We start from the raw sequence: 6,368 nt of genomic DNA on the forward strand, positions 1-6,368 counted from the left end.
CATATATCCAACAGGATGGAAAATTTTATGTGGAAGGCACAGCACAAAGTTGGTGTGGGGAAAAAGTTGTAGCTATTCTGCCAAAAACACGGTTGCCATATTTTTAGAATCAATGGATTATGCAGCAAGGAACTTGTTGTGTGTGTGTGTGTTGCAATTTCCATTCTCTCCTTTCCTTTTGTCACAATCTACCATCTATTCTTTTGTCTATGTTTTTTTAACAAAATAGAGAATTTTTTTTTAATTGTTTGGAGATGTAAATGATAATGGGCGTGTTCCACTCAGGCTGCCTTCTCAACAGCAAGAAGAGAAATGGTGGCTGCCCACTCCCAAGGTTCCTCCAGACGGCTTGTCCGACTATGCAAGGAAGCAATTGCAACATCATCGAGAATGCACTAATCAAATTCTCAAGGCAGCTATGGCAATCAATAATCAAGTCTTGTCAGAGATGGAAGTTCCCAACAGTTATTTAGAAACTCTCCCAAAGGTATGCTTTTCTGAGGATTTTGTTGGACCACAAATAATGACTTGATCTGAGGCATTATTTTAATCCTCTAGACATAGCACAACTGATAAGTCCTTGTTTTCTTGTCTCTTAGAATGGGAAGGCTAGCTTCGGTGATATCATGTATCGGTACATAACAGCAGAATAATTTTCCCCAGATTGTCTTCTAGATTGCCTAGACTTGTCGTCTGAGCATCACATTTTGGAAATTGTGAATCGCATTGAAGGTGCTATACATGTGTGGAAGCAAAAACTTGATTATAAGCATGCAAATAGTGGAAGGGATAACCGATCGACTTCCAAGTCTTCCTGGGGCAAGATGAAAGACTTTGTTGGAGATGTTGAGAGGAGAGAGCTCCTTACAGAACGAGCAAAAAGTCTCCTATTAACCTTGAAGCTTAGGTTTCCTGGCTTGTCACAGACTATTTTGGATATGAACAAGACACAGTATAATAAGGTGCTTTATTAGTTGAACCTGTCTTTTAGAGTGTTTATATTGAAGCATATGTGGGAGTCTTGGCCACAAATTGCTCACATCAATAGTGCAAATTCAACTGCGAAGAAAATTTGCACTGTTGATGTGTGCTAATTTATAATGTTAATAGTAAAATACTCTGCTATTGTAGCATTTTTTCTTTCAAATCAGGGGTGCTAATTTCTTCCTAAAAGCATTGAAGTGTCCTTGATGTGAGCCAACGCGAAGGTTGCATACACTGAATCATTACTTTTAATACTTGACCTTCAAAATAGCTCAAATCAGTAGCCCAACTTCATTACTAATAGCATGAAAAAAAACACTACATGATTCAGTGGTATTGTTATTGTTAAGTACCATGTGGCCACATTGACCATGATAAAAAATGTAACGCAGATAGGGTAGTTGTAGACAAAGCTATTGATATCCCTAGATAGAGTTTTGTAGTGTTTTGATTTTTAGGCTGATTAAATCTGAACAAAAGTAATGTTGGTATTCTTGCAGGATGTAGGCCAAACAATTTTGGAAAGCTATTCAAGGGTGTTAGAGAGTTTGGCCTTTAATAGTATTGCTCGCATTGATGATTTAATTTATGTGGATGATATGTCAAAGCAAACTGCTCAGCATGAATTTTCCTCCATTCCTCTTGTTAGCAGTAGAGGTACTCTTCCTTCACATAAGATGGTTTATCCACAACATCCAGTTCATGTCCCGTTGACTCCCTATGCTACTCCTTTTGCTACACTGAACTATTCTACCACACCCTTGGCTAGCCCTGGGAGAGCACCAGATTCACCTTACCTTAACAGCAGATCCAACAATGCCCATAGCTATATTCCTCAGAACAGAGTTTTGTCTCATTTTCTCAGGGCTGAGAAGGAAGCTAGTGATAATACTCGTACTAATGGGTATGTTGGTAAATCTATTTTAGGAGAAATGAGTAGACTTTGGTCCTACACTGAAAATTTAGGAATTAGGAGAGACTTAAAAAGCCCTCCTGCACGTGATTGATCTAATTAGTGGAATTGTTGATTTTGGCAAGTGTAAGAGACACTGTTGATGCATTATGTGGCCTCTATGAGATTTGTATGATCAGTAAATCAAACTGACATCAATAAAAGGGAAAACAATTGATACCTTTAACATAGTATCTTGCTAAAAGCCATTTAATGCAAAATGAATTAGCAAGTTTACGCATGATATGCAATTCAGACAGTACTCTAATAATCAATAGAAACAAGGTGGTCTATGCAACTTAATAAAGTCCTAATTCAAGTTTCATTCTATACCATTTTTAAAGAACCAACCAGAAATAATTTACCACAATTACTTCTAAATTAGATCCTAGAGAGATGTGATAGTTTTTTCACATTTGAACAAGAGATCATAAAATATAATCTATTTTGTAACAGAGCAATGTGATATATTGGTGTAGGGGCACCAAGATCATTCTATGAAGACACAGAAACACACCATGAAGACCAGAGGAATGAGGAGGACAAGTAGATTTCCAAACAATACAAATGAACAAGAATGTAAACAAATGTGTTTATTTTGTAATGTCCTAAAAGACTAAGTTGCATGTTTGTAATGTCCTCACATGACATAAATATAGTTGTATGTGGACCAGTAGTATAAAGCTCTAAAGTCTAGATTAAGGTATTAGGAAGTCAGTAGTTAATGTTAGTATTCAATAAAAGTTCAATATTTTGTAATGTTGTTAATTCAAAACTTTGAATAACAATAGCTAGGAGTACATTTGGAGGGAAATCCCATTGAAGGAGATCATTAACTATTTGTAAGCATTATAACCAACCAAATGTGGTTGTGGTAGTTGTAAGAGGATAATATATATGTTGATTAGGAAATGTATGAGAGGGTTAGCCTAGAGTACAAATAGGAATAGGGATCTAATAAAAAAATTTGTTTTTTTTGCAAACTGTGTGTCCTCAGCATCGTTATTAGTTTGGTGTTTTGGATTCCAAGTGGAGATGCATTAGGAACCTTATTTCCGTTCACTAAGATGTAATATAAGTTCATTTTCATTCATTATTTTTTTTGAACAAGATTGATACACATTGTGCTAAACGTTAGACGACTGGTATCAGTTGACAGATTATAAGTTTTGAGTTTCTCCTACAACAATCTAGGTTCTTTTCATAATATGACCATCCCATGAAAACCCAAGGGCTCTAGCTTCATGGGATGTGTTATTCTAACCTATATAATAGCCTACTAACTCCTGAAATGCAGAAATAATACAACATTGATTGACTGTTATGGAATAGTGAGGGTTTTGTGAAGAAATTTCAATGGAAATGGTGGTTAGGTATAGCAGGGGGAGTTATAGCCACATGAAGGGGTATTTTTTGATTTTGATCATCTTATATGATTAGTGTGAAGGTGTATAATCAACAAAATTGATCTAGAAGTTTGGGGAATGGTGATATTGGTGATACCCTAGATTTGAGGGTTTGAATGAAGGTAATTTGGAGATTTTGAGATTCCACGAAGTCTGGAAAAAATTTATTGGGGATTTGGTGGTTTTATGCCATGAATGATGACTTTTGAAAGTTACAAGGTCTGGGAATCAATATTACTGGGAGTTGCTTTGTTAAATTAGCCATTATCATGTTCCAAAACAAGGTATCAGTCAGAAACAGGGGCGTTGGTCCAAAATGACCATATGAAATATTTTGGTATGTTTTAGTACTTTGAAAAGGGTTTCCATAAATGTAATTATCTTTTCAAGTGCTTTGGAGAAATTTTAAGTTATTTAGGTTTTTATGTTGATGCAGGGCTACTAGTTTGTCAATTAGGTCTCCTAAGGTGCATTGGAAGAATTGGGCTTTGGGAGTTGGGTCTAGCCAATTGGATGGTTAAATATAGTTGAATACACATTATATAACTCATAAAATTCTTATTTAACCCTTGGTTGAGTCCCTTGGATATGTGGAGTCATTTGGAGTCATATGGGGTTTGTAGGTGTTTTGGGCAACTTGGAAAACTCGCATGCTTGAAGAAGTTTGCAAGTGGAGTTTGTCTTGTGAATTCAAAGGTGTGGAGATTAGTGTGTCAACTTAGAAGATTGAGTGGGTAGGGTCATTGCTTCAATTGCACTTGAGGAAGATATAAGGGTATTGTTTCAAAACAAAGGGATAGTTAGTTATTTCATGCATCAAATCAATGGTTGACCACTGATTCTGCATCATATATTTATTATCGAAGACATCATATGATTCAATAAAATAATAAGTCAATGTGTGCCTACAGAGTAGAAGATAACAGGTTATAAGGGACTCTAATATTTACTACCCACAAAATGATAGAGGATGATAAATTAGGCACTCCAACTCAAACAATCTATATAAGTGTTCCTCAAACCAAAAAGGCCTTGAAAATAGTAGTATAAAAAAAAGAGTTGACAAAAAAATAGAAACATAAATTTCAGATATGGATTGGATGTGTATTCCATACTACATGACCCTAGTTAGTAATGAAGGAAACTAAATGATCCTAATCTAAAAAAAGAAATTGAGGATGACATAGATGTTCATACCTTTCTTTCAAGCTTATGTAAAGACCCTATGGACTCCTAAAAATAGTTCCAAATTTCTGGAAAGCTTCGCCAATTGTCAGTGTGTAGATTATAGGAAGCAGTTCTTCAACATGATCAACTAAGAGCTTTTAAAACAATCTTTCATTCCTCTCTTGCCCATATATATCCATGTCAATTTGCAAGTGAAAATTAATTTCACAAATCATTCTGTACATATATTATATTTGTTATTGTTGTCAACAAGGAGAGAATGTCAAGGAGTCTCAAAAAAAAAAAAATAGTTTTATTGGAAAAAAGGGAAATAAGTTAATAGTTTAAAAATACAAAATTCAATCATGGAAATATCAGAGAATAACTTTAAATTAGGAGTATATATTTCATCTGTCTAGTTCCACAAACCCACAATCTATTCAACATTCTAATAAAATACAACTCTTGCAGTTGTGGAAATTATCATTCAAAAAAAAAAACTGCCCAACCAATTAATACAAGTATTTTGGAGTGAAAGAACTGAAATACCTGAAGGTCCATCATAGCCATGTATTTTTGCAATGGTGTATGGTAGTCACAAATGATATTCATTAGCTTCTTTACCTACATCAATAAGATAAATAAGTCAATGGAAAAATTTGGCAAGCCTACATTAAACAGTTGTTTCCAAGGCAAAAACATGTAACAATGCTTAGGCTCATTTCTTCATAACAATCATTTTCCATTCTATTTAGCTATGTCAGTTCAAAACTTGGTATTAATATACAATGCAAGAGACTAATATATGGACAGGTACTTTGCCAAAGATCATACTCTGATCTTTTGGTTAGGAATATGCATTTATTATTAATATGAGCTAAATAATAAAGTTTAAAAATAGTGCTAAGCTAATTGGGGGTAGACCTTGCCAAAGATTGCAAGTTTTAGCTAATGTTCAACATCAACATGTCATTCTTTTAATATTCTCCCTCTTGTAGAATCTCATTCACGTTATCCTTATAAATTTGACATAGGAAAGATATGGAAACAAAAAGATGTAACAAAAGCTATCTGCAAGAAGAATTGCAAGCCATTCACACTTCCTAAAGCCACCCTTTGTTCCAATGATATTGAGTCCAATCCAATCAAAAGTAACATATGAAGAATAGCTATACATTTCTAACATGTTAGTCATAGATTGTAAGAACAATGACACAAAAGACATTCAAATATCAGACTCACGTTGTCTCATTCTAATGATATCCTCATACAAGAAGCTATGGCAGAATACACAATATAGTATATATCAGCAATAGATAATATGTACAGATATTTTCCATTGAGTTGTGAGTTATAGTCTAGCAATAATATGAGGTACTAGACCCTAACAATCAAGTTTCAAAACCAAAAGGGCCATCCCATTACTTAAAGTAGGGTTTTTTTTTCCCTTGATGACAATAGTGGATAAAGGAAGAGAGAATAAATCACTGAATCCAGGGCTTAATGGTTTTAATGGGCTTCTTCTCAAACTTATTCCATCAGCACAAAAGGCCTTCTTAAATGCACACAATTTAATATGAAGATGGCTTTGATACCATAGTAGAAAAATAAAACAACACACACACACACACACACACACACACACACACACACTCAATTTAACAGGAAGATGGCTCTGATACCATATTAGAAAAATAAAACAACAGATTCAAAAACAAAGAAACTAAACTTGCAGCTTGTTATTCATCATTGGTAGTACTGATTACAATTATATGGAGTCATATGACTTCATCCAAATCCTATAATTATGCTAATACAAATGACAACAAACTAGATGTGACTGACGACTAACTGGTACT

The 6,368-nt window shown here is 34.5% G+C and overlaps 1 pseudogene; it reads left to right on the top strand.

The window, feature by feature from the left end:
* Positions 1–247: 247 nt before the first annotated feature.
* On the top strand, positions 248–1,991 carry LOC149537813 (rop guanine nucleotide exchange factor 1 pseudogene; annotated as a pseudogene).
* The last annotated feature ends 4,377 nt before the right edge of the window (positions 1,992–6,368 follow it).

This window comes from Cupressus sempervirens, chromosome 9, assembly GCF_028749045.1.
Source record: "Cupressus sempervirens isolate cs-2001-9-10 chromosome 9, ASM2874904v1, whole genome shotgun sequence".
Lineage (NCBI taxonomy): Eukaryota > Viridiplantae > Streptophyta > Pinopsida > Cupressales > Cupressaceae > Cupressus > Cupressus sempervirens.